Source organism: Eleutherodactylus coqui, chromosome 11, assembly GCF_035609145.1.
Source record: "Eleutherodactylus coqui strain aEleCoq1 chromosome 11, aEleCoq1.hap1, whole genome shotgun sequence".
NCBI classification, from domain to species: Eukaryota; Metazoa; Chordata; class Amphibia; order Anura; family Eleutherodactylidae; genus Eleutherodactylus; species Eleutherodactylus coqui.
The window spans coordinates 140,612,586-140,635,693 of NC_089847.1; positions in this window are offsets into that span (position 1 = coordinate 140,612,586).

Below are 23,108 nucleotides of genomic sequence, written 5' to 3' on the forward strand. Positions count from 1 at the left end.
TCTCCCTTCTCTCCTCCTGTAACAAATATAAAGGTTTCCATCATGTCCTCCTCTCCCTTCTCTCCTCCTGTTACATATATAAAGGTTTCCATCATGTCCTCCTTTCCCTTCTCTCCTCCTGTAACATATATTAAGGTTTCCATCATGTCCTCCTCTCCCTTCTCTCCTCCTGTAACATATACAAAGGTTTCCATCATGTCCTCTTCTCCCTTCTCTCCCCCTGTAATATATATAAAGGTTTCGATCATGTCCCTCCTCTCCCTCCTCTCCTCCTGTAACTTATATAAAGGTTTCCATCAGGGCGCCCCTTTCCCTTCTCTCCTCCTGTAACATATATAGAGGTTTCCATTATGTCCTCCTCTCCCTTCTCTCCTCTTGTAACATATATAAAGGTTTCCATCATGTCATCCTCTCCCTTGTCTCCTCCTGTAACATATATAAAGGTTTCCATCATGTCCTCTTCTCCCTTCTCTCCCCCTGTAATATATATAAAGGTTTCGATCATGTCCCTCCTCTCCCTCCTCTCCTCCTGTAACTTATATAAAGGTTTCCATCATGGCGCCCCTTTCCCTTCTCTCCTCCTGTAACATATATACAGGTTTCCATTATGTCCTCCTCTCCCTTCTCTCCTCCTGTAACATATATAAAGGTTTCCATCATGTCCTTCTCTCCATTCTCTCCTCCTGTAACATATATAAAGGTTTCCATCATATCCTCCTCTCCCTTCTCTCCTCCTGTAAGATATATAAAGGTTTCCATCATGTCCTCCTCTCCCTTCTCTCCTTCTGTAACATATATAAAGGTTTCCATCATGTCCTCCTCTCCCTTCTCTCCTCCTGTAACTTATATAAAGGTTTCCATCATGTCCTCCTCTCCCTTCTCTCCTTCTGTAACATATATAAAGGTTTCCATCATGTCCTTCTCTCCATTCTCTCCTCCTGTAACTTATATAAAGGTTTCCATCATGTCCTCCTCTCCCTTCTCTCCTCCTTTAACATATATAAAGCTTTCCATTGTGTCCTCCTCTCCCTTCTCTCCTCCTGTAACATATATAAAGGTTTCCGTCATGTCCTCCTCTTCCTTCTCTCCTCCTGTAACATATACAAAGGTTTCCATCATATCCTCCTCTCCCTTCTCTCCTCCTGTAACATATATAAAGGTTTCCATCATATCCTCCTCTTCCTTCTCTCCTCCTGTAACACATATAGAGGTTTCCATCATGTCCCCCTCTCCCTTCTTTCCTCCTGTAACATATATAAAGGTTTCCATCATGTCCTCCTCTACCTTCTCTCCTCCTGTAACATATATAGAGGTTTCTATTATGTCCTCCTCTCCCTTCTCTCCTCCTGTAACATATATAAAGGTTTCCAACATGTCCTCCTCTCCCTTTTCTCCTCCTGTAACATATATAAAGGTTTCCATCATGTCCTCCTCTCCCTTCTCTCCTCCTGTAAAATATATATAGGTTTCCATCATGTCCTTCTCTCCCTTCTCTCCTCCTGTAACATATATAAAGGTTTCCATCATGTCTTCCTCTCCCTTTTCTCATCCTATATTATATATAAAGGTTTCCATCATGTCCTCCTCTCCCTTCTCTCCTCCTGTAACATATATAAAGGTCTCCATGATGTCCTCCTCTCCCTTCTCTCCTCCTGTAACATATATAAAGGTTTCCATCATGTCCTTCTCTCCCTTCTCTCCTCCTGTAACATATATAAAGGTTTCCATCATGTCCTCCTTTCCCTTCTCTCCTCCTGTAACATATATTAAGGTTTCCATCATGTCCTCTTCTCCCTTCTCTCCCCCTGTAATATATATAAAGGTTTCGATCATGTCCCTCCTCTCCCTCCTCTCCTCCTGTAACTTATATAAAGGTTTCCATCATGGCGCCCTTTTCCCTTCTCTCCTCCTGTAACATATATAGAGGTTTCCATTATGTCCTCCTCTCCCTTCTCTCCTCCTGTAACATATATAAAGGTTTCCATCATGTCCTCCTCTCCCTTGTCTCCTCCTGTAACATATATAAAGGTTTCCATCATGTCCTCTTCTCCCTTCTCTCCCCCTGTAATATATATAAAGGTTTCGATCATGTCCCTCCTCTCCCTCCTCTCCTCCTGTAACTTATATTAAGCTTTCCATCATGGCACCCCTTTCCCTTCTCTCCTCCTGTAACATATATAGAGGTTTCCATTATGTCCTCCTCTCCCTTCTCTCCTCCTGTAACATATATAAAGGTTTCCATCATGTCGCCCCTTTCCCTTCTCTCCTCCTGTAAGATATATAAAGGTTTCCATCATGTCCTCCTCTCCCTCCTCTCCTCCTGTAACATATATAAAGGATTCCATCATGTCCTCCTCTCCCTTCTCTCCTCCTGTAAGATATATAAAGGTTTCCATCATGTCCTCCTCTCCCTTCTCTCTTTCTGTAACATATATAAAGGTTTCCATCATGTCCTCCTCTCCCTTCTCTCCTCCTGTAACTTATATGAAGGTTTCCATCATGTCCTCCTCTCCCTTCTCTCCTCCTGTAACATATATAAAGGTTTCTATCATGTCCTCCTCTCCCTTCTCTCCTCCTGTAACATATATAAAGGTTTCCGTCATGTCCTCCTCTTCCTTCTCTCCTCCTGTAACATATACAAAGGTTTCCATCATATCCTCCTCTCCCTTCTCTCCTCCTGTAACATATATAAAGGTTTCCATCATATCCTCCTCTTCCTTCTCTCCTCCTGTAACATATATAAAGGTTTCCATCATGTCCTCCTCTCCCTTCTCTCCTCCTGTAACACATATAGAGGTTTCCATCATGTCCCCCTCTCCCTTCTTTCCTCCTGTAACATATATAAAGGTTTCCATCATGTCCTCCTCTACCTTCTCTCCTCCTGTAACATATATAGAGGTTTCTGTTATGTCCTCCTCTCCCTTCTCTCCTCCTGTAACATATATAAAGGTTTCCATCATGTCCTCCTCTCCCTTTTTCTCCTCCTGTAACATATATAAAGGTTTCCATCATGTCCTCCTCTCCCTTCTCTCCTCCTGTAAAATATATATAGGTTTCCATCATGTCCTTCTCTCCCTTCTCTCCTCCTGTAACATATATAAAGGTTTCCATCATATCCTCCTCTTCCATCTCTCCTCCTGTAACATATATAAAGGTTTCCATCATGTCCTCCTCTCCCTTCTCTCCTCCTGTAACACATATAGAGGTTTCCATCATGTCCCCATCTCCCTTCTTTCCTCCTGTAACATATATAAAGGTTTCCATGATGTCCTCCTCTACCTTCTCTCCTCCTGTAACATATATAGAGGTTTCTATTATGTCCTCCTCTCCCTTCTCTCCTCCTGTAACATATATAAAGGTTTCCATCATGTCCTCCTCTCCCTTTTTCTCTTCCTGTAACATATATAAAGGTTTCCATCATGTCCTCCTCTCCCTTCTCTCCTCCTGTAAAATATATATAGGTTTCCATCATGTCCTTCTCTCCCTTCTCTCCTCCTGTAACATATATAAAGGTTTCCATCATGTCTTCCTCTCCCTTCTCTCCTCCTATATTATATATAAAGGTTTCCATCATGTCCTCCTCTCCCTTCTCTCATCCTGTAACATATATAAAGGTTTCCATCATGTCCTTCTCTCCTTTCTCTCCTCCTGTAACATATATAAAGGTTTCCATCATGTCTTCCTCTCCGTTCTCTCCACCTATATTATATATAAAGGTTTCCATCATGTCCTCCTCTCCCTTCTCTCCTCCTGTAACATATATAAAGGTCTCCATCATATCCTCCTCTCCCTTCTCTCCTCCTGTAAGATATATAAAGGTTTCCATCATGTCCTCCTCTCCCTTCTCTCCTCCTGTAACATATATAAAGGATTCCATCATGTCCCCCTCTCCCTTCTCTCCTCCTGTAACATATATAAAGGTTTGCATCATGTCCTCCTCTCCCTTCTCTCCTCCTGTAAGATATACAAAGGTTTCCATCATGTCCTCCTCTCCCTTCTCTCCTTCTGTAACATATATAAAGGTTTCCATCATGTCCTCCTCTCCCTTCTCTCCTCCTGTAACTTATATAAAGGTTTCCATCATGTCCTCCTGTCCCTTCTCTCCTCCTGTAACATATATAAAGGTTTCTATCATGTCCTCCTCTCCCTTCTCTCCTCCTGTAACATATATAGAACTTTCCATTATGTCCTCCTCTCCCTTCTCTCCTCCTGTAACATATATAAAGGTTTCCGTCATGTCTTCCTCTCTGTTCTCTCCTCCTATATTATATATAAAGGTTTCCATCATGTCCTCCTCTCCCTTCTCTCCTCCTGTAACATATATAAAGGTCTCCATCATATCCTCCTCTCCCTTCTCTCCTCCTGTAAGATATATAAAGGTTTCCATCATGTCCTCCTTTCCCTTCTCTCCTCCTGTAACATATATTAAGGTTTCCATCATGTCCTCTTCTCCCTTCTCTCCCCCTGTAATATATATAAAGGTTTCGATCATGTCCCTCCTCTCCCTCCTCTCCTCCTGTAACTTCTATATAGGTTTCCATCATGTCGCCCCTTTCCCTTCTCTCCTCCTGTAACATATATAGAGGTTTCCATTATGTCCTCCTCTCCCTTCTCTCCTCTTGTAACATATATAAAGGTTTCCATCATGTCCTCCTCTCCCTTGTCTCCTCCTGTAACATATATAAAGGTTTCCATCATGTCCTCTTCTCCCTTCTCTCCCCCTGTAATATATATAAAGGTTTCGATCATGTCCCTCCTCTCCCTCCTCTCCTCCTGTAACTTATATTAAGGTTTCCATCATGGCACCCCTTTCCCTTCTCTCCTCCTGTAACATATATAGAGGTTTCCATTATGTCCTCCTCTCCCTTCTCTCCTCCTGTAACATATATAAAGGTTTCCATCATGTCCTCCTCTCCCTTCTCTCCTCCTGTAACATATATAAAGGTTTCCATCATGTCCTCCTCTCCCTTCTCTCCTCCAGTAACATATATAAAGGTTTCCATCATGTCCTCCTCTCCCTTCTCTCCTCCTATAACATATATAAAGGTTTCCATCATATCCTCCTCTCCCTTCTATCCTCCTGAAAGATATATAATGGTTTCCATCATGTCCTCCTCTCCCTTCTCTCCTCCTGTAACATATATAAAGGATTCCATCATGTCCTCCTCTCTCTTCTCTCCTCCTGTAACATATATAAAGGTTTGCATTATGTCCTCCTCTCCCTTCTCTCCTCCTGTAAGATATATAAAGGTTTCCATCATGTCCTCCTCTCCCTTCTCTCTTTCAGTAACATATATAAAGGTTTCCATCATGTCCTCCTCTCCCTTCTCTCCTCCTGTAACTTATATAAAGGTTTCCATCATGTCCTCCTCTCCCTTCTCTCCTCCTTTAACATATATAGAGATTTCCATTATGTCCTCCTCTCCCTTCTCTCCTCCTGTAACATATATAAAGGTTTCCATCATGTCCTCCTCTTCCTTCTCTCCTCCTGTAACATATATAAAGGTTTCCATCATATCCTCCTCTCCCTTCTTTCCTCCTGTAACATATATAAAGGTTTCCATCATGTCCTCCTCTACCTTCTCTCCTCCTGTAAAATATATATAGGTTTCCATCATGTCCTTCTCTCCCTTCTCTCCTCCTGTAACATATATAAAGGTTTCCATCATGTCTTCCTCTCCGTTCTCTCCTCTTATATTATATATAAAGGTTTCCATCATGTCCTCCTCTCCATTCTCTCCTCCTGTAACATATATAAAGGTTTCCATCACGTCTTCCTCTCCCTTCTCCCCTCCTATATTATATATAAAGGTCTCCATAATGTCCTCCTCTCCCTTCTCTCCTCCTGTAACATATATAAAGGTTTCCATCATATCCTCGTCTTCCTTCTCTCCTCCTGTAACATATATAAAGGTTTCCATCATGTCCTCCTCTCCCTTCTCTCCTCCTGTAACACATATAGAGGTTTCCATCATGTCCCCCTCTCCCTTCTTTCCTCCTGTAACATATCTAAAGGTTTCCATCATGTCCTCCTCTCCCTTCTCTCCTCCTGTAACATATTTAGAGCTTTCCATTATGTCCTCCTCTCCCTTCTCTCCTCCTGTAACATATATAAAGGTTTCCGTCATGTCCTCCTCTTCCTTCTCTCCTCCTGTAACATATATAAAGGTTTCCATCATGTCCTCCTCTCCCTTCTCTCCTCCTGTAACACATATAGAGGTTTCCATCATGTCCCCCTCTCCCTTCTTTCCTCCTGTAACATATATAAAGGTTTCCATCATGTCCTCCTCTACCTTCTCTCCTCCTGTAACATATATAGAGGTTTCTATTATGTCCTCCTCTCCCTTCTCTCCTCCTGTAACATATATAAAGGTTTCCATCATGTCCTCCTCTCCCTTTTCATTTCCTGTAACATATATAAAGGTTTCCATCATGTCCTCCTCTCCCTTCTCTCCTCCTGTAACATATATAAAGGTTTCCTTCATGTCCTTCTCTCCCTTCTCTCCTCCTGTAACATATATAAAGGTTTCCATCATGTCTTCCTCTCCCTTCTCTCCTCCTATATTATATATAAAGGTTTCCATCATGTCCTCCTCTCCCTTCTCTCCTCCTGTAACATATATAAAGGTCTCCATCATGTCCTCCTCTCCCTTCTCTCCTCCTGTAACATATATAAAGGTTTCCTTCATGTCCTTCTCTCCCTTCTCTCCTCCTGTAACATATATAAAGGTTTCCATCATGTCTTCCTCTCCCTTCTCCCCTCCTATATTATATATAAAGGTCTCCATAATGTCCTCCTCTCCCTTCTCTCCTCCTGTAACATATATAAAGGTTTCCATCATATCCTCGTCTTCCTTCTCTCCTCCTGTAACATATATAAAGGTTTCCATCATGTCCTCCTCTCCCTTCTCTCCTCCTGTAACACATATAGAGGTTTCCATCATGTCCCCCTCTGCCTTCTTTCCTCCTGTAACATATCTAAAGGTTTCCATCATGTCCTCCTCTCCCTTCTCTCCTCCTGTAACACATATAGAGGTTTCCATCATGTCCCCCTCTGCCTTCTTTCCTCCTGTAACATATCTAAAGGTTTCCATCATGTCTTCCTCTCCCTTCTCTCCTCCTATATTATATATAAAGGTTTCCATCATGTCCTCCTCTCCCTTCTCTCCTCCTGTAACATATATAAAGGTCTCCATCATGTCCTCCTCTCCCTTCTCTCCTCCTGTAACATATATAAAGGTTTCCATCATGTCCTTCTCTCCCTTCTCTCCTCCTGTAACATATATAAAGGTTTCCATCATGTCCTCCTCTCCCTTCTCTCCTCCTGTAACATATATAAAGGTTTCCATCATGTCTTCCTCTCCCTTCTCCCCTCCTATATTATATGTAAAGGTTTCCATCATGTCCTCCTCTCCCTTCTCTCCTCCTGTAACATATATAAAGGTCTCCATCATGTCCTCCTCTCCCTTCTCTCCTCCTGTAACATATATAAAGGTTTCCATCATGTCCTTCTCTCCCTTCTCTCCTCCTGTAACATATATAAAGGTTTCCATCATGTCCTCCTCTCCCTTCTCTCCTCCTGTAACATATATAAAGGTTTCCATCATGTCTTCCTCTCCCTTCTCCCCTCCTATATTATATATAAAGGTCTCCATAATGTCCTCCTCTCCCTTCTCTCCTCCTGTAACATATATAAAGGTTTCCATCATATCCTCCTCTTCCTTCTCTCCTCCTGTAACATATATAAAGGTTTCCATCATGTCCTCCTCTCCCTTCTCTCCTCCTGTAACACATATAGAGGTTTCCATCATGTCCCCCTCTCCCTTCTTTCCTCCTGTAACATATATAAAGGTTTCCATCATGTCCTGCTCTACCTTCTCTCCTCCTGTAACATATATAGAGGTTTCTTTTATGTCCTCCTCTCCCTTTTCTCCTCCTGTAACATATATAAAGGTTTCCATCATGTCCTCCTCTCCCTTTTCTCCTCCTGTAACATATATAAAGGTTTCCATCATGTCCTCCTCTCCCTTCTCTCCTCCTGTAACATATATAAAGGTTTCCATCATGTCTTCCTCTCCCTTCTCTCCTCCTATATTATATATAAAGGTTTCCGTCATGTCCTCCTCTCCCTTCTCTCCTCCTGTAACATATATAAAGGTCTCCATCATGTCCTCCTCTCCCTTCTCTCCTCCTGTAACATATATAAAGGTTTCCATCACGTCCTTCTCTCCCTTCTCTCCTCCTGTAACATATATAAAGGTTTCCATCATGTCTTCCTCTCCGTTCTCCCCTCCTATATTATATATAAAGGTTTCCATCATGTCCTCCTCTCCCTTCTCTCCTCCTGTAACATATATAAAGGATTCCATCATGTCCTCCTCTCCCTTCTCTCCTCCTGTAACATATATAAAGGTTTGCATCATGTCCTCCTCTCCCTTCTCTCCTCCTGTAAGATATATAAAGGTTTCCATCATGTCCTCCTCTCCCTTCTCTCCTTCTGTAACATATATAAAGGTTTCCATCATGTCTTCCTCTCCCTTCTCCCCTCCTATATTATATATAATGGTCTCCATAATGTCCTCCTCTCCCTTCTCTCCTCCTGTAACATATATAAAGGTTTCCATCATATCCTCCTCTTCCTTCTCTCCTCCTGTAACATATATAAAGGTTTCCATCATGTCCTCCTCTCCCTTCTCTCCTCCTGTAACACATATAGAGGTTTCCATCATGTCCCCCTCTCCCTTCTTTCCTCCTGTAACATATATAAAGGTTTCCATCATGTCTTCCTCTCCCTTCTTCCCTCCTATGTTATATATAAAGGTCTCCATAATGTCCTCCTCTCCCTTCTCTCCTCCTGTAACATATATAAAGGTTTCCATCATGTCCCCCTCTCCCTTCTCTCCTCCTGTAACATATATAAAGGTTTCCATCATGTCCTCCTCTCCCATCTCTCCTCCTATAACATATATAAAGGTTTCCATCATGTCCTCCCTCTCCAATCTCTCCTCCTATAACATATATAAAGGTTTCCATCATGTCCCTCTCCCCTGTCTCCTCCTGTAACATATATAATGGTTTCCATCATGTCCTCCTCTCCCTGCTCTCCTCCTGTAACATATATAAAGGTTTCCATCATGTCCCCCTCTCCCTTCTCTCCTCCTGTAACATATATAAAGGTTTCCATCATGTCCCTCCTCCCACTCCTCTCCTCCTGTAACATATATAAAGGTTTCCATCATGTCCTCCTCTCCCTTCTCTCCTCTTGTAACATATATAAAAGTTTCCATCATGTCCTCCTCTCCCTTCTCTCCTCCTGTAACATATATAAAGGTTTCCATCATGTCCTCCCTCTCCCATCTCTCCCCCTATAACATATATAAAGGTTTCCATCATGTCCTCCTCTCCTTTCTCTCCTCCTGTAACATATATAATGTTTTCTATCATGTCCTCCTCTCCCTTCTCTCCTCCTGTAACATATATAGAGCTTTCCATTATGTCCTCCTCTCCCTTCTCTCCTCCTGTAACATATATAAAGGTTTCCGTCATGTCCCCCTCTACCTTCTCTCCTCCTGTAACATATATAAAGGTTTCCTTCATGTCCTCCTCTCCCTTCTCTCCTCCTGTAACATATATAGAGGTTTCTTTTATGTCCTCCTCTCCCTTCTCTCCTCCTGTAACATATATAAAGGTTTCCATCATGTCCCCCCTCTTCCTTCTCTTCTCCTGTAACATATACAAAGGTTTCCATCATATCCTCCTCTCCCTCCTCTCCTCCTGTAACATATATAAAGGTTTCCATCATATCCTCCTCTTCCTTCTCTCCTCCTGTAACATATATAAAGGTTTCCATCATGTCCTCCTCTCCCTTCTCTCCTCCTGTAACACATATAGAGGTTTCCATCATGTCCCCCTCTCCCTTCTTTCCTCCTGTAACATATATAAAGGTTTCCATCATGTCCTCCTCTACCTTCTCTCCTCCTGTAACATATATAGAGGTTTCTTTTATGTCCTCCTCTCCCTTCTCTCCTCCTGTAACATATATAAAGGTTTCCATCATGTCCTTCTCTCCCTTCTCTCCTCCTGTAACATATATAAAGGTTTCCATCATGTCTTCCTCTCCCTTCTCTCCTCCTGTAACATATATATAGGTTTCCATCATGTCCTCCTCTCCCTTCTCTCCTCCTGTAACATATATATAGGTTTCCATCATGTCCTTCTCTCCCTTCTCTCCTCCTGTAACATATAGAAAGGTTTCCATCATGTCTTCCTCTCCCTTCTCTCCTCCTATATTATATATAAAGGTTTCCATCATGTCTTCCTCTCCCTTCTCTCCTCCTGTAACATATATATAGGTTTCCATCATGTCCTCCTCTCCCTTCTCTCCTCCTGTAACATATATATAGGTTTCCATCATGTCCTTCTCTCCCTTCTCTCCTCCTGTAACATATAGAAAGGTTTCCATCATGTCTTCCTCTCCCTTCTCTCCTCCTATATTATATATAAAGGTTTCCATCATGCCCTCCTCTCCCTTCTCTCCTCCTGTAACATGTATAAAGGCTTCCATCATGTCCTCCTCTCCCTTCTCTCCTCCTGTAACATATATAAAGGTCTCCATCATGTCCTCCTCTCCCTTCTCTCCTCCTGTAACATATATAAAGGTTTCCATCATGTCCTTCTCTCCCTTCTCTCCTCCTGTAACATATATAGAGCTTTCCATTATGTCCTCCTCTCCCTTCTCTCCTCCTGTAACATATATAGAGCTTTCCATTATGTCCTCCTCTCCCTTCTCTCCTCCTGTAACATATATAAAGGTTTCCGTCATGTCCTCCTCTTCCTTCTCTCCTCCTGTAACATATATAAAGGTTTCCATCATGTCCTCCTCTCCCTTCTCTCCTCCTGTAACACATATAGAGGTTTCCATCATGTCCCCCTCTCCCTTCTTTCCTCCTGTAACATATATAAAGGTTTCCATCATGTCCTCCTCTACCTTCTCTCCTCCTGTAACATATATAGAGGTTTCTATTATGTCCTCCTCTCCCTTCTCTCCTCCTGTAACATATATAAAGGTTTCCATCATGTCCTCCTCTCCCTTTTCTCCTCCTGTAACATATAAAGGTTTCCATCATGTCCTCCTCTCCCTTCTCTCCTCCTGTAACATATATAAAGGTTTCCTTCATGTCCTTCTCTCCCTTCTCTCCTCCTGTAACATATATAATGGTTTCCATCATGTCTTCCTCTCCCTTCTCTCCTCCTATATTATATATAAAGGTTTCCATCATGTCCTCCTCTCCCTTCTCTCCTCCTGTAACATATATAAAGGTCTCCATCATGTCCTCCTCTCCCTTCTCTCCTCCTGTAACATATATAAAGGTTTCCATAATGTCCTTCTCTCCCTTCTCTCCTCCTGTAACAAATATAAAGGTTTCCATCATGTCTTCCTCACCGTTCTCTCCTCCTATATTATATATAAAGGTTTCCATCATGTCCTCCTCTCCCTTCTCTCCTCCTGTAACATATATAAAGGTTTCCATCATGTCCTCCTCTCCCTTCTTTCCTCCTGTAACATATATAAAGGTTTCCATCATGTCCTCCTCTACCTTCTCTCCTCCTGTAACACATATAGAGGTTTCCATCATGTCCCCCTCTCCCTTCTTTCCTCCTGTAACATATATAAAGGTTTCCATCATGTCCTCCTCTATCTTCTCTCCTCCTGTAACATATATAGAGGTTTCTATTATGTCCTCCTCTCCCTTCTCTCCTCCTGTAACATATATAAAGGTTTCCATCATGTCCTCCTCTCCCTTTTCTCCTCCTGTAACATATAAAGGTTTCCATCATGTCCTCCTCTCCCTTCTCTCCTCCTGTAACATATATAAAGGTTTCCTTCATGTCCTTCTCTCCCTTCTCTCCTCCTGTAACATATATAATGGTTTCCATCATGTCTTCCTCTCCCTTCTCTCCTCCTATATTATATATAAAGGTTTCCATCATGTCCTCCTCTCCCTTCTCTCCTCCTGTAACATATATAAAGGTCTCCATCATGTCCTCCTCTCCCTTCTCTCCTCCTGTAACATATATAAAGGTTTCCATAATGTCCTTCTCTCCCTTCTCTCCTCCTGTAACAAATATAAAGGTTTCCATCATGTCTTCCTCACCGTTCTCTCCTCCTATATTATATATAATGGTTTCCATCATGTCTTCCTCTCCCTTCTCTCCTCCTATATTATATATAAAGGTTTCCATCATGTCCTCCTCTACCTTCTCTCCTCCTGTAACATATATAGAGGTTTCTATTATGTCCTCCTCTCCCTTCTCTCCTCCTGTAACATATATAAAGGTTTCCATCATGTCCTCCCTCTTCCATCTCTCCCCCTATAACATATATAAAGGTTTCCATCATGTCCTCCCTCTCCCTTCTCTCCTCCTGCAACATATATAAAGGTTTCCATCATGTCCCCTTCTCCCTTCTCTCCTCCTGTAACACATATAAAGGTTTCCATCATGTCCCCCTCTCCCTTCTGCCCTGTAACATATATAAAGGTTTCCATCATGTCCTCCTCTCCCTTCTCTCCCCCTGTAACATATATAAAGGTTTCCATCATGTCCTCCTCTCCCTTCTCTCCATGTATCATATATAAAGGTTTCCATCATGTCCTCCTCTCCCTTCTCCCCTCCTGTAACACATATAAAGGTTTCCATCATGTCCCCCTCTCCCTTCTCTCCTCTTGTAACATTTATAAAGGCTTCCATCATGTCCTCCTCTCCCTTCTCTCCTCTTGTAACATATATAATGGTTTCCATCATGTCCCTCCTCTCCCTTCTCTCCTCCTGTAACATATATAAAGGTTTCCATCATGTCCTCCTCTCCCTTCTCTCCTCCTATAACATTTATAAAGGTTTCCATCATGTCCTCCTCTCTCTTCTCTCCTCCTGTAACACATATAAAGGTTTCCATCATGTCCTCCTCTCCCTTCTCTCCTCTTGTAACATATATAATGGTTTCCATCATGTCCCTCCTCTCCCTTCTCTCCTCCTGTAACATATATAAAGGTTTCCATCATGTCCTCCTCTCCCTTCTCTCCTCCTATAACATTTATAAAGGTTTCCATCATGTCCTCCTCTCTCTTCTCTCCTCCTGTAACACATATAAAGGTTTCCATCATGTCCTCCTCTCCCTTCTCTCCTCCTGTAACATATATAAAGGTTTCCATCATGTCCTCCTCTCCCTTCTCTCCTCCTGTAACATATATAAAGGTTTCCATCATTCCCTCCTCTCCCCTCTCTCCTCCTGTAACATATATAAAGGTTTCCATCATGTCCTCCTCTCCCTTCTCTCCTCCTGTAACATATATAAAGGTTTCCATCACATCCTCCTCTCCCTCCTGTAACATATATAAAGGTTTCCATCATGTCCTCCTCTCCCTTCCCTCCTCCTGTAACATATATAAAGGTTTCCATCACATCCTCCTCTCCCTCCTGTAACATATATAAAGGTTTCCATCATGTCCTCCTCTCCCTTCTCTCCTGCTGTAACACATATAAAGGTTTCCATCATGTCCTCCTCTCCCTTCTCTCCTCCTGTAACACATATAAAGGTTTCCATCATGTCCTCCTCTCCCTTCTCTCCTCCTGTAACATATATAAAGGTTTCCATCATGTCTTCCTTTCCCTTCTCTCCTCCTGTAACATATATAAAGGTTTCCATCATGTCCTCCTCTCCCTTCTCTCCTCCTGTAACACATATAAAGGTTTCCATCATGTCCTCCTCTCCCTTCTCTCCTCCTGTAACACATATAAAGGTTTCCATCATGTCCTCCTCTCCCTTCTCTCCTCCTGTTACACCTATAAAGGTTTCCATCATGACCTCCTCTCCCTTCTCTCCTCCTGTAACATATATAAAGGCTTCCATCATGTCCTCCTCTCCCTTCTCTCCTCCTGTAACATATATAAAGGCTTCAATCATGTCCTCCTCTCCCTTCTCTCCTCCTGTAACATATATAAAGGCTTCCATCATGTCCTCCTCTCCCTTCTCTCCACCTGTAACATATATAAAGGTTTCCATCATGTCCTCCTCTCCCTTCTCTCCTCTTGTAACACATATAAAGGTTTCCATCATGACCTCCTCTCTGTATTTTCTCTTGCAACATATGAGGGTGTGCTGATTAGTATTGAGCCTTATTCAGAAAAAATGGAGTCCGGAAGCTGTAATTTGCAGAGAGTACTTGTCTGTTTTTTCTGTATTCATTGAGGCAAATATCAACTACTTATTATTTTAACTTATCTGTTTTTTTCCAGTCCAAAGTAAACATGGCGGCATCTCCAAAGCCTTCATAGTGGAACGGCGAATCTATTAAATAGTTTCCTTTCAAGTGTATTCAGAAATGAAAAAGAAATGCCACACGAGATGCAGGGGAATAAAACAAACCTCATACTAAATATTGCATGCCTAACACAGGAGGAAGTGCAGAGCCAGTTAAAGAAGATTAAGATCGATAAATCGCCAGGCCCAGATGGAATACACCCAAGGGTACTAAGGGAACTAAGTGATGTGATAGCTAGACCGCTATTTCTTATATGTATGGACACTACAGAGACCCAGGTTGTACCACTGGATTGGCGCATTGCCAATGTGGTTCCAACAAACAAAAAGAGGTCAAGAAGAGAGCCTGGTAACTACAGGCCAGTAAGTCTCACTTCAGTAACTGGAAAAATATTTGAGGGGCTTCTGAGATACGCCATCCTAGAATACATCAAGGAGACAACGGAATAACTCCCACCAGCATGGGTTTATGCGGGGTCGCTCATGTCAAACCAATCTGATCAGCTTCTACGATGAAGTAAGCTCTAGGCTGGACCTGGGAGAGTCTATTGATCTCGTATATCTGGACTTCTCTAAAGCATTTGACACCGTGCCGCATAATAGGCTGATATATAAAATGAGAAGCTCGGATTGGGTGAAAACATGTGTAATTGGGTTAAGAATTGGCTCAATGATAGAAAGCAGAGGGTGGTAATAAATGGTTCGTACTCTGATTGGGCCCCCGTCGCTAGTGGGGGCCACAGGGTCCAATATTAGGCCCCATTCAGTTCAATATATTTATCAATGACCTGATAGAGGGGCTGCACAGCAAAATATCAATATATACAAAATTATACAATATAATCAATACAACGGAGGACAATATGTGGCTACAAACGGACCGAGATAAGCCGGGGGATCGGGGGGGGGGGGGGGGATGGAGGTCAATGTTGATAAATGTAAGGTTCTGCACATGGGCAGGAGAAACGGTTGTCACCAATATACACTAAATGGGGTACCACTAGGGAAAAGACCGGGGGGTACTAGTGGATAGTAGTCAGCTGCTGCAAAAGCTAATAAAGTCTTGGGGTGCAGTAAAAGAGGTACAGGGGCGAGGGGCGAGAACATTATCCCCCCACTATATAAGGCACTTGTCAGGCCTCACATGGAATACTGCGTACAGTTCTGGTCACCGGGGCTCAGGAAAGATGTTACAGTGCTGGAGGGGGTTCAAAGAAGGGCAACTAAACTAATACATGGAATGACGGGACTGGAATACCCAGAGAGGCACCAAAACTGGGATTATTCACCCCAGAAAAAAGACGGCTAAGGGGCGACCAAATAACTCTGTATAAATCCATGAGGAGACGATACAAGGATCTCTGCCAGGATCTGTTTATACCCAGGACTGCGACGGTAACAAGAGGGCATCCGCTACGTCTAGAGGAAAGCAGGTTTCATCACCAACACAGAAGGGGGTTCTTTACTGTAAGAGCAGTGAGACTGTGGAACTCTCTGCCTGAGGACGTGGTGATGGCAGGATCCATAGGAGTTTAAGAGGGACTTGATGTCTTTCTATGATATTACAGGATATAGACATTAGGTGACCAGTGGGTTGGTGATCCGGGTCTTACAGTCAGGTAGGAACTATCAGAGGTTGGGCCAGGGATTAGTCTGACCGCCATTATGGGAATGGGAAGGAATTTTTCCCCCCAAAATGGGGTAAACTCGCTTCTGCCTCTTGGGTTTTTTGCCTTCCTCTGGATCAACAAGGGGGGTGACAACAGGCTGAACTGGATGGACACTGCCTCCCTCCAGCCTAACAGACTATGTTACTATAAGTTCGATAAACCTAAAATATATAATGGAATATATAGAAGTCCATAAAGGCCAATTCCATCTTGTGTGAGTAAGGACTTAGACCTCCACTACACACTACACTTAAGCAGCACGGGGGTAGGTTTAGGGTTAGGGTTACCTAAACCTAACCCCAACCCTAAACCTAACCCTAAACACTAACCCTAAACCTAACCCTAAACCCTAACCCTAAACCCTAACCCTGTGCTGCTTAACTGTAGTGTGTAGTGCACGGCTGCTGAAGGCAATCCGCGTGCACGCTGTGTAGTCACGTGGTGCTGAAGAGCCAATCAGGTGGCTCTAACCAGCAGCGCTGCTTAAGTCCGGCTGAAAACAGAAATATGCGGCCAGTAATCTACAGTAAGAATACCCTGCTGGACGTCTTCCAACATCAGAGCTCTACAGGCTTCAATCAGAACATCTTTAGACATCAGACAGTGGATTAGAAAGGGTTAACCCCTTAAGGACACAACCTATTTTGGGTTTAAGGACGCAACGATTTTTGGCGGATTTTTATCTCCATTTTTCAAAAGCCTTAAAAAACTTTTTATTTTTCTTTCAGCATAGCCGTATGAGGGCTTGTTTTTTGCGTGGCGAACTGTACTTTTTATTGGTGCCATTTTTGGGTACATTGACTATATTGGAAAACTTTTATTTTTTAAAAGTGCAGCATAAACAACACAATACATTTTTTCTGCGGGTCGGTACGATTACGATACCACAATCCTTATATATTTTTTAGGTTTTTCCACTTTTCTGCATAAAAAACTCATTTTTTTGGAAATCTTTTTTTTTTCTACATCGCTGCATTGAAAGTGCTGTAACTTTTTTATTTTTGCATGGACGGAGCTCCGTGAGGGCTTATTTTTTGTGAGACGAGCTGTAGCTTTTATTGGTACCATTTTGGGGTTAATACCGCTTTTTGATCACTTTTATTGCATTTTTGTGGGAGGTGAAATGCTAAAAATGTGCATTTTGTCTGTTTTTTAGCATTTTTTTAATGCTTTTAGCCATGCGGGATAATTATTTTTTTTAATTTTGTTTTGCAAATATAAGAAAAACCACAAAAAAGGTTTTCTTTTACCTTTTTTGTACATTATTTTTATCTTTCTTTTACACCTCTGGGGGACTCACATCATAGTACCGATGATCACTATGATAAGGCATTGCAGGACTTCTCTCCTGCAATGCCTCATCGCTTCTTATAATAGGCTGTGGTAATACAGGGCGCCTAATCTCTGCGATTACATTGTGCGAGCCTGATAACATCACAGAGGGATGTGAACCCTTCCCATGCCGTGATCTACATAGATTGCGGCAGGGAACGGGTTAACAGTGTGGTGTGGCAACTCTGATGCACCCCCGCCGTTGCAGTGGGAGGCCGGCTATCAGTGAAGCTGCCAGATTCAAAGTGCTGTAACTTTTTTATTTTTCCATGGACGGAGCTCTGTGAGGGCTTATTTTTTGTGAGACGAGCTGTAGCTTTTATTGGTACCATTTTGGGGTAATGCTGTCCTCCAGAAATGTCCCTGCTGGGATTGACAAGTGAAGAGATAGGTAGTTACTGCTGTCTTCCACAGCTGCTCCTGAAGGGATTAGCACATAGGTAGGAGGCTACTTACTGACTGCTCTTCTCCAGAGCTGCTCATGCAGGGGTTGGTAATAGAAAATATGTTTTTGACTGCTGTCCTACAGAACTGCTCCTACACGGCTTGGTACTAGAAGAGATGGCTACTGACTGCAGTCCTGCAGAGCTGTTTCTGCTGGCATGGCCTTTGAGGAGATTACTACTAACTGTTCATAGAATCCTAGAATGGTAGAGTTGGAAGGGTCCTCCGAGGTCATCGGGTCCTCCAGTGTTATCAAGTCTGACCCCCTGCTCAGTGCAGGATTCAGTAACTGTTGTCCTCCAGAGATGTCCCTACAGTGAATGGTAAATGAAGAGATAGGTAGTTACTGCTGTCCTCCTGAGTAGCTTCTGAAGGAATTGGCACATGAGGTGATGGGTAATGACTGCTGTCCTCCAGAGCTGCTCCTGTAGGGACTGGCACATGAGGTGATGGGTAATGACTGCTGTCCTCCAGAGCTGCTCCTGTAGGGATTGGCACATGAGGTGATGGGTAATGACTGCTGTCCTCCAGAGCTGCTCCTGTAGGGACTGGCACATGAGGTGATGGGTAATGACTGCTGTCCTCCAGAGCTGCTCCTGTAGGGATTGGCACATGAGGTGATGGGTAATGACTGCTGTCCTCCAGAGCTGCTCCTGTAGGGACTGGCACATGAGGTGATGGGTAATGACTGCTGTCCTCCAGAGCTGCTCCTGTAGGGATTGGCACATGAGGTGATGGGTAATGACTGCTGTCCTCCAGAGCTGCTCCTGTAGGGATTGGCACATGAGGTGATGGGTAATGACTGCTGTCCTCCAGAGCTGCTCCTGTAGGGACTTGCACATGAGGTGATGGGTAATGACTGCTGTCCTCCAGAGCTGCTCCTGTAGGGACTGGCACATGAGGTGATGGGTAATGACTGCTGTCCTCCAGAGCTGCTCCTGTAGGGACTTGCACATGAGGTGATGGGTAATGACTGCTGTCCTCCAGAGCTGCTCCTGTAGGGACTGGCACATGAGGTGATGGGTAATGACTGCTGTCCTCCAGAGCTGCTCCTGTAGGGATTGGCACATGAGGTGATGGGTAATGACTGCTGTCCTCCAGAGCTGCTCCTGTAGGGATTGGCACATGAGGTGATGGGTAATGACTGCTGTCCTCCAGAGCTGCTCCTGTAGGGACTTGCACATGAGGTGATGGGTAATGACTGCTGTCCTCCAGAGCTGCTCCTGTAGGGACTGGCACATGAGGTGATGGGTAATGACTGCTGTCCTCCAGAGCTGCTCCTGTACGGACTGGCACATGAGGTGATGGGTAATGACTGCTGTCCTCCAGAGCTGCTCCTGTAGGGATTGGCACATGAGGTGATTGGAAATGACTGCTGTCCTCCAGAGCTGCTCCTGTAGGGATTGGCAGATGAGGTGGTGGGTAATGACTGCTGTCCTCCAGAGCTGCTCCTGTAGGGACTGGCACATGAGGTGATGGGTAATGACTGCTGTCCTCCAGAGCTGCTCCTGTAGGGACTGGCACATGAGGTGATGGGTAATGACTGCTGTCCTCCAGAGCTGCTCCTGTAGGGACTGGCACATGAGGTGATGGGTAATGACTGCTGTCCTCCAGAGCTGCTCCTGTAGGGACTGGCACATGAGGTGATGGGTAATGACTGCTGTCCTCCAGAGCTGCTCCTGTAGGGATTGGCACATGAGGTGATGGGTAATGACTGCTGTCCTCCAGAGCTGCTCCTGTAGGGATTGGCAGATGAGGTGGTGGGTAATGACTGCTGTCCTCCAGAGCTGCTCCTGTAGGGACTGGCACATGAGGTGATGGGTAATGACTGCTGTCCTCCAGAGCTGCTCCTGTAGGGACTGGCACATGAGGTGATGGGTAATGACTGCTGTCCTCCAGAGCTGCTCCTGTAGGGACTGGCACATAAGGTGATGGGTAATGACTGCTGTGCTCCAGAGCTGCTCCTGTAGGGATTGGCACATGAGGTGATGGGTAATGACTGCTGTCCTCCAGAGCTGCTCCTGTAGGGATTGGCAGATGAGGTGGTGGGTAATGACTGCTGTCCTCCAGAGCTGCTCCTGTAGGGACTGGCACATGAGGTGATGGGTAATGACTGCTGTCCTCCAGAGCTGCTCCTGTAGGGACTGGCACATGACGTGATGGGTAATGACTGCTGTCCTCCAGAGCTGCTCCTGTAGGGACTGGCACATGAGGTGATGGGTAATGACTGCTGTGCTCCAGAGCTGCTCCTGTAGGGACTGGCACATGAGGTGATGGGTAATGACTGCTGTCCTCCAGAGCTGCTCCTGTAGGGATTGGCAGATGAGGTGGTGGGTAATGACTGCTGTCCTCCAGAGCTGCTCCTATAGGGACTGGCACATGAGGTGATGGGTAATGACTGCTGTCCTCCAGAGCTGCTCCTGTAGGGACTGGCACATGAGGTGATGGGTAATGACTGCTGTTCACATGTAAATTACTAATATGAGAGTCAGTGCACTGTGGTTGGCACATCTGTGTGCTGCCCTGCCGGCCTGTTTGTGGTGGGATTGTGCCACAAGGTGGACTGTAAAGTGCAGTTTATGAACAATTCTGTATTCTGGTCTTCTACATCTTTCGTGATAACATGGTGAGAGTTTCAGCTCTAACTAGAGATATTTGGCGCTTGCCTACGTGCCATCCCCTCATATAATGCAGCGTTCTATCGGATGTGTGCGCGGTTTTTCTGATTCTCCCCTGCATCTAATGGTAGTGTAATAAGGAAGCAGCCGTGGCATTTTCTAGAATACATTTAAGTGAGAACATTAATTTGTATCTGAAGGAGTGAGAGAAGCGCGGCAGAAAAGGTCAGGTGCTAATAAATGCTTGCACCAAGCCTGCCATTAGACGCCATGTGGCGACTGCTGTGACCCGAAGTGTCATCATCTGTTATTCTATTCAGACAGATCCGACTCTGATAATCAGTAAACTCCGGAGCAACATGGAGGCATCTTGCGCAGAACATTGGTACGTTGGGGTACGGCATACGCTGCAGCCAATCAGAGGCCACTGAGGTTCCTCTCTCCCTTCGTTACCTGCTACGAGTTATCTTTTTCTGTGGAGTCCTTGCCTTGGTCATGGATAACACGTGTTGGGAACACGGCTACCGTCCACAGCGCTCATAGCGGTCGCCATCCAGCTTTCCAAGAATGAGCGTCACATATATTTTCAGTTTGTGATGCCCCTTCTGATCTCCTCTGTTCTTGCTTGTGTATCCCTGCAGTTCTAGAATTCTAGTAGAACGCGGCTAAGGGTGACTTCACACATCATGAAATGCTGGAGAATTGGAAGCCGGGGAGCGCTGACAGGGGGAAGCCTGCGGAGGAGGTGAGGGGGAGCGCCGCATAGTGTGACATCAGCTGCGGATATGCGGCTGATTTCCAGTCAAAATCCACAGCAATGGTTCAGATTCTGGCTGGATTCGGATGCGAAAATGCTGCATAATTTGCAGCGGAAATTTTTGCTGGCGACATTCTGCAGCATTCTGCCATGCGTAAACATACCCTAAGTCAGCTTGAGGTACGCTGCCATGTCCAGAGTGGCCCCAGTAGTAATAGTGACCCCTATATTAGCCCCAATAGTAACAGTGACCCCCACACTGGCCTCAGTAGTAATAGTGTCCCCCATATCTGCCCCAGTAGTAATGAAATGTGACATTTGATAGGACAGCCAGGATCTCCTCAGGAAATGCTGTTTATTTTATGCAGGCACAGACACTGTTGGATTAACATCCCCAGACCAGAGCGCCTATACAAGGACGTTCACATACCTTCATACAGTGTGGGCCGGATTAATCACAGTTTTATAACTATTGGTTAACAAGGTAAGTACTCAGCAGTCTCCAGACATAGAGGTAAGTACTCAGCAGTCTCCAGACATAGAGGTAAGTACTCAGCAGTCTCCAGACATAGAGGTAAGTACTCAGCAGTCTCCAGGCCTTTGCACAGCAATATTCAAACAAGTAGGTAACCTTTCTCCTGCTCTTTTGGCGATGTTGCCATGGTCTTACTGTGTGATATGAAATCCCAGGTATTTGACAGTTGCTTGGCAGATCTGTGACTTCTTCCTTGAGACTTTGTATCCGGCTTCATAGAGATGACGAAGCAGTGTCTGAGTGTTCTGCAGACATCGTTCAGAGGTAGATCCAGGTATGAGGCGGTCACATACTGTAGCAATACATTGCCTGGCTGGGAAGGGAGAGAGAGATTCTTCTTAGGTCCATAGCAGGGGCTTCTCCGAAGAGTGCGGGTGAGTTTTTGAGCCTTGGGGCAAACGGTACTTCTCTCCAGTTCTTGGGTCTTCCCATTGGAAAGCAGAGATAAGCTGACCGTTGTCTGTCAGCCTGACGGTGAAGAAAGCATCTTTCAAATTCCGCCCAGTAAAGTGAGTAGCTTCTCCTGGTATCAGTCCAAGCAAGGTGTATGGGTTGGGCACCGTTCAATGCAAAGTAACCACAGCTTGATTCACTGCTCTGAGATCCTGGACTGGGCCATACTCTGTTCTTCCAGGTTTCCTTACAGGCAAGAGGGGTGTTCCAGGGTGATTGGCATCTTTTCAGGATACTGTACTTCAGACACTTTTCCAGATGCAGTGTGATGCAGGTGGTATTGCCTGATGGACACCGGTTGTGCCCCCGGCTTCAGCTGCACTGCGAATGGAGGTAAATTCTTGTTACGCATTCGGGTGTGAAAGCATTGTGTCGTCCCTCTGGGCAGGAAAACCACTGACAGCTAACCCAGAGACCCACTCCTCAGTGCGTAGCTTGGTACAAGGTGGAAACTAGGACTGAGCTAGCTTTGCATTCGTGAGAAATATGAAATTCCTGCCTAACAGAGAGCAGGGTCATTGGCCTGACAAGGACGGCCCTGAACTGGAACCTGGGTGCTGACTAACCCTGTCATGACCCTAACAGCAGAAAGGGTCGCACCAAACAGGAACAGAGGTCGAGGGTGAGAGTAGGTAACAGAGAACCTGGAAAGCACTCAAGTAGCAATTAGCTACAGCAGCCCCGAGATCAGTAGCAACAGAGATCACTGTAGAAGCAGAAGCCAAAAGCTGTCATACAATTCTGAGCTAGTCCTGGTAAATCATCTTCTGCCCTTACTCCTAGCAGCTTCATTACTAGGTCCGGGTGGGACTTGAGTGATCTGGCTCATGAATAACAGCAAACAATCTCCATTCTTCCTCTTGAGGCACTGTGAGTGAGAGGATGTGGGGGGAGTTGGAACATCTTTCAAGTTGTAAAGGCATCTGTTCTTCCAGTTTGAAGGACACTTGGGCCTGTAGTTTTTCATCATATCCTGTCC